Source organism: Bos mutus, chromosome 23, assembly GCF_027580195.1.
Source record: "Bos mutus isolate GX-2022 chromosome 23, NWIPB_WYAK_1.1, whole genome shotgun sequence".
NCBI classification, from domain to species: domain Eukaryota; kingdom Metazoa; phylum Chordata; class Mammalia; order Artiodactyla; family Bovidae; genus Bos; species Bos mutus.
In genome coordinates, this window is record NC_091639.1 from 29,655,201 (window position 1) to 29,668,028 (window position 12,828).

The window sequence follows — 12,828 nt, forward strand, 5'->3', positions numbered from 1 at the left end:
ATTTTAAGTGTTAGTATTGTAAGCTGCCTCAAATCATTTGTAAGTTACAGAGTGACTTAGAGTCACCTACCTCAAATTATTGGTAATTGTGAAGTGTTAGTTTTCAACTTGGATGGGAAAAAGAAACTTATGAAAGAAGTTAACAAGGTTTAGCATGAGGTTTTCTAAGGACAAACAACATACTGAAAGCATTTGCCCTGTGCGTACATGCCAGGGCTCTCCTTTGCCCACCTTCATTCTGTAGTATTTCAAAGAGAAGTCTGAGGTGGCTTCATCTGGGAAAGTAGCAGGCCAATTTTTCAGTGTTGTGCAAGAAAATCAGAAAAGGAGAAATAATATCTGTCTCTCTCCATACCCCACTGGTATGACCCACCTCTTCCCACCTGAAATTTACACACGGAGGGCTGCATTCCTTCCGCTTTATGAGATATGACCCTGGGTGTCCGGAGGCTGGTTGTGGAAGCTGGACAGAGTGACACTGTGAAACACACCAATCAAGGACAGAAGTGTCCTGCATTGCCCTGGAGCATTTTCCTCCCATTTCCCCTCCATGATTTCTGTCTGCTGGGAGAATTGTTAGGTCATGGGCTCTGATTTCCTTCCTCTTACCAGGCCTGATAGGGACTCTAAGTGGGAGGAAGAGTCAACAGAAAGGTATTTTTCTCTTCCTTATTGAAGCGGGTGTGTTCTGGGCTTGTCTGCCTACAGGGTAGCAATGTGCTACAGGAGTTACCAGTAAATCAGTGGCCTGTACACATGCCAGCGAGCTGCTGTGGCTCAGCTATTTCGATTGTCTTTCCAAACAGAACAAGAAGTGATCAAGCCACGATTACCCCAGAGGAAGGGCTCCCGGGGGCTGTGATGTGAAGAGTGGAATCACAGGTAAGCCCCAATGCTGTGATTTGATTCCTTAGAACGTGTCTTAGCATCATCCTTACCACCTGTTAATCTGATTAGTTTTCAATAATTGAAACCCATATTTCAATATCCCGTTTCCTGAAGAAGGGTAACTAAAGGAATGGAGAGTGGAGAAAACAAGGAACAGATACAATCGAGTTCAGTTTCTTGGTAACTGTATAAATTGAAATGTTATGTGAGTCTCAGGCTTAAGATTGTTGATTCAAAGCATAACCTTCTCTCTATCGATTTCAAGACAGTACCCCTTCTTCTTGGGGGGTGGTGTCTGGGAGGTGGATTGACTGAAATAAAGAAAGCTTCACCAAGGGTAATCGTACAAACACAGTCCATTGTGCCATCTAAGAAGATCAAGTTTATTTTCACTTTAGGATGAATTAGTTTAAGATTTGACCTAATTGGTATATTTCCAGGAAGTATTTCCCAATTTAACTTCTTCTTTGGGCCCTGAAAAATCCACAAACTGATGTTTTTAATTACTTCTTAGTCTCTCTCCCTCAAATAAGTACAAAGTGATCCGTTATATTTTCTGACAGGCCTTGAAACGTAGTCATTTTTCTCTTCCTTTTTCTTCTTTTTCATGAAGAATCCATGTATTAAAGCCTGCTAGTCTATGTAATTCATCCATGCCAGAGACTAAATCATGGGAAGTTACCAAAGGAGGTATGGAAGGAAGGTCAGGCTGCAGAGGTGCGGGGAAATGATAACTTTGGCATTTCCATGGACAAATCCATTAAATCAAACCTGGTAATAACACACGGTAGGCTGCAGATTACAGAGTCAAGGGAAGTAACAAAAAAAGATTAAAATACATTTTGTAATTTATCAGAGTACTAACACAAACCTTTTGCTATGTTTTTAATAAAACACCACTAATTACTCAAACATAACCCAAATTTAAAAGGATCGTATGTTATACGACCACATAGAGTACTTTGTTCAACCATCGGTGGTTTAATCACTAAGTTGTGTCTGACTCTTGCAACCCCATATTGTAGCCTGCCAGGCTCTTTTTCCCATGGGATCCTCCAGGCAATAAAACTGGAGTGGGTTGCCATTACCAAGCGGCATAATCTTGAGCAAATTATTCAGCTTTTCTTGTTCTAGTTATTTAATGTGAAAATAGTAGCCATGAGCATAAAGTGTTAAAATTGGAGCATGAACATGTTGAGTCTAAGAGGCTTGACTTGCACAGACTCCTATTTAATGCATGACCACAAGTTGATGTAAATTTTTGCTGACATGCCTCATAGGTACATATATCTTGCTTCTCTACAAACACAGTGTATTCCTTTACTCTTTTTTAAAAACAGGGGCAGGGTTCTCATGAAAGGTTTATGTCTTGTTGTGCTGAGGGCGAGGGGGCTTGATACTTTGGTATCTATGTGCCCTCTGATGTCATTCGTTCTGCAATTAAAGAGACAGACATATCCTCTTAGGAAAAGTAAATGAACACATTCATTCAAACTAGGGTGTCAGTGACTTTTTTGAGCACTTTCAGTTCAGTCAGTTCAGTCGCTCAGTTGTGTCCGACTCTTTGTGACCCCCATGGACTGCAGCACACCAGGCCTCCCTGTCCATCACCAACTCCCGGAGTTCACCCAAACTCATGTCCATTGAGTTGGTGATGCCATCCAACCATCTCATCCTCTGTTGTCCCCTTCTCCTCCCACCTTCAATCTCTCCCAACATCAGGGTCTTTTCAAATGAGTCAGCCCTTCGCATCAGGTGGCCAAAGTATTGGAATTTCAGCTTCAACATCAGTCCTTCCAATGAACATTCTCCTTTAGGATGGACTGGTTGGATCTCCTTGCAGTCCAAGGGACTCTCAAGAGTCTTCTCCAACACCACAGTTCAAAAGCATCAATTCTTCAGTGCTCAGCTTTCTTCACAGTCCAACTCTCACATCCATACATGACTACTGGAAAAACCATAGCCTTAACTAGATGGACCTTCGTTGGCAAAGTAATGTCTCTGTTTTTTAATATGCTGTCTAACTTGATCATAACTTTTCTTCCAAGGAGTAAGCATCTTTTAATTTCATGACTTCAGTAACCATCTGCAGTGATTTTGGAGCCCCCCTCAAAAATAAAGTCTGTCACTGTTTCCACTGTTTACCCTTCTATTTCCCATGAAGTGATGGGACCAGATGCCATGATCTTAGTTTTCTGAATGTTGAGCTTTAAGCCAACTTTTTCACTCTCCTCTTTCACTTTCATCAAAAGGCTCTTTAGTTCTTCTTTGCTTTCTGCTATAAGTATGGTGTCATCTGCATATCTGAGGTTATTGATATTTCTCCTGGCAATCTTGATTCCAGCTGGTGCTTCTTCCAGCCCAATGTTTCTCATGATGTACTCTGCATAGAAGTTAAATAAGCAGGGTGACAATATACAGACTTGACATACTCCTTTCCCTGTTTGGAACCAGTCTGTTGTTCCATGTCCAGTTCTAACTGTTGCTTCCTGACCCGCATACAGATTTCTCAAGAGGCAGGTCAGGTGTTCCCATCTCTTGAAGAATTTTCCACAGTTTGTGGTGATCCACACAGTCAAAGGCTTTGGCATGGTCAATAAAGAAGAAATAGATGTTTTTTCTGGAACTCTCTTGCTTTTTTGATAATCCAACAGATGTTGGCAATTTGACCTCTGGTTCCTCTGCCTTTTCTAAAATGAGCTTAAACATCTGGAAATTCACAATTCACGTATTGCTGAAGCCTGGCTTTGAGAATTTTGAGCATTACTTTACTAGCGTGTGAGGTGAGCGCAATTGTGCGGTAGTTTGAGCATTCTTTGGCAATGTCTTTCTTAGAGATTAGAATGAAAACTGACCATTTCCAGTCCTGTGGCCACTGCTGAGTTTTCCAAATTTGCTGACATATTGAGTGCAGCACTTTCACAGCATCATCTTTTAGGATTTGAAATAGTTCAACTGGAATTCCATCACCTCCACTAGCTTTGTTTGTAGCGATGCTTCCTAAGGTCCAACTAACTTCGCATTCCAGGATGTCTGGCTCTAGGTGAGTGATCATACCATCCTGATTAGCTGGGTTGTGAAGATCTGTTTTGTATATAGTTCTTCTGTGTATTCTTGCCACCTCTTCTTAATATCTTCTGCTTCTGTTAGGTCCATACCATTTCTGTCCTTCATTGAGCCCATCTTTGCATGAAATGTTCCCTTGGTATCTCTAATTTTCTTGAAGAGACCCCAAGTCTATCCCATTATAATGTTTTCCTCTTTCTTTGCACTGATTACTGAGGAAGGCTTTCCGAGCACTTTGGTTTGGTGCAAGCATGAACTGGAAGAAGCAATAGGGTACCGGGTATGGAAGGATGTGAGCCATGGCTGGGGTGTGTCCCCAGGGTGAACAACTCAGAAAGTAGAGGAACGGCTTCTCCACAACAATGTCATTGAATTCACAGTTTTGCATAAGGCCACTCATGTGGGCTTCCCTGGTGACTCAGTGGTAAAGAATCCACTTGCCAATGCAGGAGATGGGGGTTGGATCTGTGAGTTGGGAAGATCCCCTGGAGAAGAAAATGACAACCCATTCCATTATTTTTGCCTGGCATATCCCATGGACAAAGGAACCTATAGTCCATGGAGTCACAAAAGTCCATGGGATCACAAAAGAATCGAATATGACTTAGTGACTAAACAAACGAGAACACCTTATGAAACCACAATCTACCCAATCTAAACATATGTCTTTGCAATTTTCAAAATATTGTTCTCTTTCAAATTATCGTTCTCTTTCTAAAGATTTTTGGCGGGGAATACCCATAGTTACATAGATTGTGTTTGAGCAGAGATGTGCTCACAGGATGTCAAGGCCTTCAAAGTTCTGGACTGGCTACATGGTCTTAATAGCTGTGAAAATAATCTAGGAACCTAGAAGGATGGTGCAAAAGATGTAAAGCATCAACCTCTCTCCCATGCCCAGCTGGTTCTAGTCTTGCTGAATTCCACCACTGCAGTACAGAAAACCAGAGGAAATGTGGGGAGGGGGGCCTCTTACAGCACCCCACTCCCCAGCAAGCCACAGAGAATCTCATAGAAGCTCCAGTTCAATGGCAGATGAAAACCTGGGCTCAGGCATATCAGGACAAATATCCATAAGAATTAACAAGTGTGAAATTGCCCTAGCATTTTCTAGAGTTATTGTAAATCTCCTGTGCACGGTCAGTTAAGTGAATAAAATCCAAAAAGGCGAACAGACATGAAAAAAATGCAAAATATAGTTAAATTTTGTTGATGAGGATGATCTAGTCCTCATAGTCTCTGGGTTCTCAGTGCAAATGTCAGTTTTTAATCTTCAGAGGCCCACAGACAGTGGAAATTGTTGTTTTGCTTTAAAGAAGGTCTTTTGGAACAAAGACTTTATTTAAATAAAGTCTTGAAAATAATTTCTTTATCATTTGCCTCTTCCTCATAAGATAAAATTTTTAAAAAATCTGGTCATAAGGGTTCCTCTATTATTTAGGGATAAGCAGACATTTACTATAAAAATGTGGTATTAGGACTGGTTCACACCTGCAGCGTTTTGGGTAAAGAGACTTTGGATTAAGCAGATTATATTTTCCATGAAAACCTTTCAGACTTTTTGTTTGTACTTTAGCCCAGTTTTGCTTGATGACATTCCTGTGCTTAATTGCGTAAGAGTATCAGGTTAATTCTTCCTAATAAGACACTTAACGATACAGTTCTTAGGCATATAACATAACACTCTTCTATGCTGTTGACCAAGATGCCAATTAAGCAAGTAACTAGCAAAAGAAAAGACAAAGACAGCATAGAATTTTAAAAATATTCAGGTTAGAGTTTTATGATGACAGTATGTACCTTTAAAACGGATAAAGATTTTTCCAGGTGGTCTTAATAAAGAATGGTTCCGTCGAGAAATGTAGCTGGGATAGCTAACTATTCATTTAGAGGAAAAGGAAAGGAAAGCCCTTGTTGTTGTTTAGTCGCAAAGTCATGTCCGACTCTTTCGTGACCCCATGGATTGTAGCCCACCAGGCTCCTCTGTCCATGGGATTTCCCAGGCAAGAATCCTAGAGTGGGTCACCATTTCCTCCTCATGGGGATCTTCCTGACCCAGGAATTGTACCCTTGTCTTCCACTTGGCAGGCGGATTCTTTACCACTGAGCCACCTGGGAAGCCCCAAAGCCCTATTTTATACCAAAACCTAAAATAACTTCAGGAAGGTTGAAGATGTAAATGTGTATAACAAACAAACAAACGAACTTGCCTAAAGAAGTGTGAGAAGTAAATATAAGAGGATATTTTTTTTTACCATATTTGCATAGAAAAAATTTTTTAACATGACTCCAGGTTTAAAATCCATAATGGAAGAGATTGACAGATGTGATTCCATGAATGTTTTAAACTTTTGTGCTGAACAGGACAACATAAAAAGTTATGAGACCACAGACAAATGATGGGCAAATGTTTATAACATGAGTGACAAAGAGCTGATATCCATGCTATGATGAGCTCCTAAAAGCAGCTGTTAAGATAAAAGTGAACATTTCAATAGAAACACTTGATATAAAGACTTAAATAGTCAAACCAGAAAAATACATATAAATGGCCAATGAACATCTGAAAAAATGTTTTATTTTATTAATAATCAAAAGCCTAGAAATTAAAACAATTAGAGTAAAATTTGCCAATTAGTTTGGCAAGCATTATAACCATGTTGGGGCCAGTGTGACGAAACAGGCATTTCTACACTGTACCAGGGACTATAACTGGGTACAAATGAGAAGGCTCATTTGGCCATGTCTATCAAAACTCAAAATAATCTGGAATGAAGGATGAACAAGAAAAAGGTTAATAGAAGGGACGTTTAAGACAGATTATAGGAGTCTAAATAACAAATTTACCATGATAATGTGTTTGCTTTTCATCTGTACATAATGTGAAGGTGTTTTAGTTTTGAATTGGCATGGTATTTGCAGGATAGGCAGAATGCCAGGCAACTGGTTTTATTTCTAGAAAAATCATTTGAGGAAATATAATTGTAAAATAGGCTTTTACTTACTAGGAAATTGTGATGAAAATACTGTTAATACGGTTAGGGAAACTTATAGAATGAGTATTTTTTGGTAGATTTGAAACAAGGTTTATCAATGTGAGCACTGAATGAGAAGTCAGATATTGTTTTACTCATTTAAAAACAGATCACACAAGAACAGTTTGTAAAATCTTTAATCTGACCTTTCACCCTTGAAGACCCCACAAAGCCTGTTCTGTAGGTTCTTCCCAGTAGGCCTGATGAATTGTGTTTTCACTCTTGAAGAGTTAGGTTTCCTTGGATACAAAATGACATTCACATTTGTTAGGAACATAGCTTTGAAACATACATTCTTCTTTTTCTTGTACAAAGAGAGCTTAACTGAGCTACATGTGAAAACAGCACAGTCATCTCTAACAGCCATCTTCAAATTGGTCATCAGTGGTCTGACCAACATCATCTCAGTTGTTTGGGGTATGGTTAATCTTTAGTTCCAGGTCCATTTGTTTCCATTTCCTCGCAGCCAGTTACTGAAACTGTGGCAGCTCGTGTCCTGGGTACAGTCTGGTCATCATGTAGTTAACTTCTCCCACCCCGTGTTTTAATATCTATGAGACAGCTCACAGGATATGGCTCTGAATATTATCTATAGACCTTGAGAAAGAACTAAAGGTCTTTGCCTATGCTTAATGACTGTATTATTATTATTATTTAGTCTCCTTTGACTCTTTTTCTTTGTTTCAGCATTTCTCTCTTTTATGATTATTCTTTGACTAAAGTTTTCCACAGACAAAAGGCAGGCAGAGAACATGCAGGGCAAGGACCATAGGGTCCTGCTCCGTTTCACAGGGAGCTCAGCTCGGTGTTCTGTTTTGACCTAGATGAGTGGATGGGGGAGGAACGGAAATGGGTTTCAGGAGGGAGGGGATATATGTGTACATATGGCTGAGTCACTTCGTTGTACAGCAGAAATTAACACAACATTGTAAAGCAATTACACTCAAATTTTAGAAAAACCATGGCCCAAGCAATAAAATGAACCGGGCCCAGAGTCTAAGAGAAATATGAGGTTCTTTAGGGAGAGAAATTTAAGGAAATCAAAGATACAGTCTTTTTATTTAGAATTTAGGTTTACTCTTCTCATTTTATACAAGTGTGAAGCCAAAATAATTCCCACTTAATCGCCAAAATAATCAAAGACATACATATGAAAGCTTTTTGTAAATTAGAAAGAATTATCCTTACTTCTTCTTATGTAACTATCCCCTCCCTTGAGTGTTATTCAGGTACTTTTTTTCAAGTAAACAGTCCAAGAGGAAGCTCAAGTTTTCTGGGCTTTACTGATTGTCAGTAGGCAAAATCAAGCGGGAGAAGATGGCAAATAATGACCGGGGGATTCCAGGAGGGCTGGGTCCCCATTGCTAAGCTTAAGTCTTGGCTGCAAGAAAGAGCTTGGCACCTCCTCTGGAATGCCATTAATCATGTTTTAAGGGCTTGGTGGTAACTTGTGCGCTACTGAACCATGAGTGACAGGAGAAAATCTTCAGTTACGGGGGGTTGGAATAGATCCAACCCTTGAGGCTGGCAGTCAGGCTTTTTACAGCAGAATAGAGCTAGACTTGTCTATGAGAAATAAACTAGAAGTATTGGGTGATGAGAACAACAAGTCATTCTGTATCTCTTTGCCAATGCAGGCAATGTAGGAGACTCGGGTTCGATCCCAGTGTTTGGAACATGCCCTGGAGGAGGAAATGGCAACCCACTGCAGTAGTCTTGCCTGGAAAATTCCATGGACAGAGGAGCCTGGTGGGCTACAGTCCATGGGGTCACATAGAGTCTGACAAGACTGAGCACTCTCGCAACTCTTTTAAGATGTAAAGTGGAGACAAATGAATTAAGAAAAACAAAACACCAGAATCCATGTAAGGAGGGAGCAGACAGCTGAGCTATGATGACAGCATCAGCAACAGGAGAAATGCTCTCTGGTCGAAGTTCCAGAGAACTACACAGGGACTTGTAAAAAAAATGTTTCTTAATTTTTGAAGGAACAAGGATCAGGGAAGAAATAGGGTCTTAAGCTGGACTCTGAAAGGAGATCCATTCAGTGAGCCATCGGAAATTTAAATAGGGACGTTGGAGGAGAGAAACTCAAGCGATGCAGCAGCTGTTTTCAAAAGTAGATCTGATCATGGTTCTTGGAGTTTCCCCAAGGGGGTGGAGCTACGATGAGCAAACTCCCTGCCTAGGAAATTGGGGGGAGCGACTGGACAAATTAAAGCTTTGCAGATTGGTGAAGTGTCCCAAGGGAAAGGCCAGCTTAGCTAAGTAGGTTCTTTTATCTCTTCCAGCCTTGGGAGTTCTTAAAACACCCCACTGCTATTCTCATCCTAAGAACTTAATTATAAGTAGATTCTCAGCTCACCTTAAAAGATGTTCAGGAATGATAATAACTAGAGAAAATAGGACTGCTGCTACTGCTGCTGCTAAAGTCACTTCAGTCGTGTCCGACTCTGTGTGACCCCATAGACAGCAGCCCACTAGGCTCCTCTGTCCCTGGGATTCTCCAGGCAAGATTACTGGAGTGGGTTGCCATTTCCTTCTCCAATGCATGAAAGTGAAGTCGCTCAGTCGTGCCCGACTCTTAGCGACCCCATGGACTGCAGCCTACCTAGAGTCCAGTAAAAAAAAAAAATTAATCTCTCCAAGCTCAGATTCAGTTACTGATAGGCACTAATGTAAAGAATAACTACATAAATGGTATATACATAGAAACTGTGAAATGCGCATATAATAATGAAATCTGAATGAGAACAGTTCTGAGTGCATCTTATTTTCTTGCTTACTTTAGGGAAGAGGAAACTGAGTCCAGCAAGAGTTCTTTTTAGCTTGCACAAATTCTAGCAGAAAAAGGACAAAGTTGAGGTTAGGGTCTAATTCATCTAGGTTTTTTCCGACCAAGTTCATTAAATATTAACATACTAAAAACATGCTAATATATAAAATATGTGTTTAAATTGTACTGGGGAGACAACACAGACACTCACTGAAATTTTAAATATCTTTATAGTCCTTCCAGAAGAAGTTAGTCTAGCTCAAAAAAAATGACCAAACCACCAAATATTTTTCCAAGTGTGACGCATTGATTATCTTTTTTGTTTCCCGCCTATATTTCCACCTGGCTTCTCTACTGTATCTGCCTATTGAAAAACACGAAGACATTCTCAAAGGCAAATGGCTCAGGGATTCCTATACAAAGGCAGATCCCAATGAAAACATGACCGAAAACTCATAAAAAAAGAATAAAATGAAAACAAGGTTTGGCAAGTTCTCACCTGTTAACCAGTTCTATTTGAATCATAATTTTTTTCATATCCCAGTTAGAGATCTGCTCTTCCCGTGTGTGTGTGTGTGTGTGTGCGCGCGTGCACAGGCGCATATGTGTGCATGCACATGAGTTCAAGGCAGAGAGGAGGATGACGATTCTACTGGGAATTCTTTTATTTAGAGAGGGAGAAACACAATCCCATAAACACTGATGCCAGGAAAGCCGCCCGAGTTCAGTTCTGCCTAAGAATAGATTATTACTAAAAATTCTGGAAACTGTAGGTGAGAGCAGTCCCAGTTCAGCACCACTGTTCATAAGGAGACAGCTGTTGACATAAATAAATGAAATCTGATCCATAAATATATAACTGGAAGACTGAGAAGACAATGGGCAGCTGTCTCCAGAAGCATAATAGCAAATGCTAATGATTGTTCTCCAAAAACTGAAGGACAAGGATTATCAGGAATGAATTCAGTTGAATGAATTCAAGGAAGTGAAGGGGGTCCCACTATGGCCAAGCCTTTGCATGGATGCCAGGGCCGACACAGCTGTAGGTCAGGTATCACTGACCCCCAGCGAGGTGTGATGTAAACAAACACACACGCTGATGACAACAACAGCTCCTCATCTGTGGCAAGGACACGTGGATTCTGAGAACTTGTCTTTTTTTTTAAATAATCAAGACACTTCCAACTGAGAAGGAAGTGCTGAAAATACCATAGGGCTTGCCTCTAGTGAGGGCAAATTTAAGTAGGATTTAAGATTACGCCTCCTCAACACATGGAGAAGGAAATGGCAACCCACTCCAGTACTCTTGCCTGGGAAAATCCCACAGACAGAGGAGCTTGGTGGGCTATAGTCCATGGGATCGCAAAAGAGTCACACACGACTTAGCGACTAAACAACAACTCCTCAACACACACACACACACAATTAAACATCTTTAGAATTAGTTAACTCAGTTATTGTAAACAAGTATTTTTACTTCCTTGAAGCTTGAATCCCTCCATTGATACCGTGCTGGGCATCAGGAGTACCAGGAGTACCTTTTATTTGATTAGTTAATTTGACTCAGATTGAAGTCAAATTCTGAAATAATCCAACAAGTTACTATGGAAACTGGTGGTGAGATTGAAATGCTAGTTGTGCTAATATTAGCACCTATCAATCATTGAGGCTCACCATCTGCTGGGCATTGCTCTAGGTTTTCTATATGCAATTACTCATTCAAATTTCTAAAGAATCTCTGAATTTTATTCAACTTTCCCCATCTTATAGATGAGCAAACTGAGGCATAGAAAGACTAAGAAAGTGTCAAAGGGCATCCAGTTAATAAATGTCAAAGCCGGGATCTGAATCCTAGGCAGGCTAACCACAGAGCCTGTTTTGACCCATGCACCTTGAGATATCCATATCTACGATTACTTGTCGAATATAGGATGCCCAGTTAAATTTTTAAAATTTTTATTTATTTTTGGCTGTTGCAAGTCTTAGTTGCAGCACACAAAATCTTGAGTTGCGGGATGTGGGATCTAGTTCCCTGACTAGGGATCACACCTGGGCCCTTGCATTGGGAGTGTGGCGTCTTAACCACTGGACCACCAGGGAAGTCCCTTAGTTAAATTTGAATTTCGAAAAAACAACAGTCATCCTGGACAATGAATAGTGTCCTAAATATTGTGTGGCCCATACCTAATACTAAAAAATTATTCCCTATTTATCTGTAAGTCTTCCAACCCTACCCCAGAGGAAGCTGAGTGTACCAAGGAAGCAAAGAAACCATTTTGGTAAGTTGAAACTTTGGTCTCACACTCCAAAAGGAGAATTCAGATAACAGTATTAGCCTCAATTGTGGTTGTTCAGTCGCTCAGTTGTATCTGACTCTTTGAGACCCCATGAACTGCAGCAGGCCAGGCTTCCCCATCCTTCAATATCTTCCCAGAGTTTGCTCAAACTCTTGTCCATTGAGTCGGTAATGCCATCCAACCATCTCATCCTCTGACACCCTCTTCTCCTCCTGCCCTCAATCTTTCCCAGCATCAAGATCTTTTCCAATGAGTCTGGTCTTTGCATCAGCTTCAGCTTCAGTCTTTCCAAATAGCCTTGGAATAGAACCTTTTTTTCTTCTCCTAGAAGTAGTTTAGAAAAACAGCTCTCAGAGCTGTCTAGGGGTCAGCCTCACTTGGGAAGCTTTAATAACACACATGGCAGACCCTGGTCTGTGTAAGATTTAGTAGATTTATGGTGGAATGGGGGTGCCTGTATTTTCAAATTGGCCCTGAAGTGTTTCTTTTTCTCCTTCTCAATGCCTCCCTCTCCTTTTCATAGTCTGGCTATTCATGATTGGCCTCTGGACCAGTGACTGGGAATCCCTGGTCTGAAATCCTGATTAAAGTTTCAGTTTACCATTTCTAACAAGTCCAAGGAGACAGAAAGCCCATGTTCCACCCTCCAGTTGGGGAAGAAGAGAGAATAAACAGGCCAAAAGGATAAGAGAGTTTCCTCACAACACTTGGAACTAATAACCCAGGCCTCCTCACGTTGGGTTTGCAGCCTCAGGCCTGGGTGCCA

At 40.7% G+C, this 12,828-nt stretch overlaps 1 protein-coding gene across 3 annotated transcripts in view; it reads left to right on the plus strand.

Annotated features, from left to right (window-relative positions):
- Positions 1-733: 733 nt before the first annotated feature.
- Positions 734-12,828, plus strand: part of ADGRF1 (adhesion G protein-coupled receptor F1) — a 44,809-nt gene continuing 32,714 nt past the window's right edge. For all 3 annotated transcript variants that reach the window (XM_070361028.1, XM_070361029.1, XM_070361030.1), the window contains exon 1: positions 734-882. The gene's annotated coding sequence lies outside the window, so the exon portion shown is untranslated. The remainder of the gene's footprint in view (positions 883-12,828) is intronic.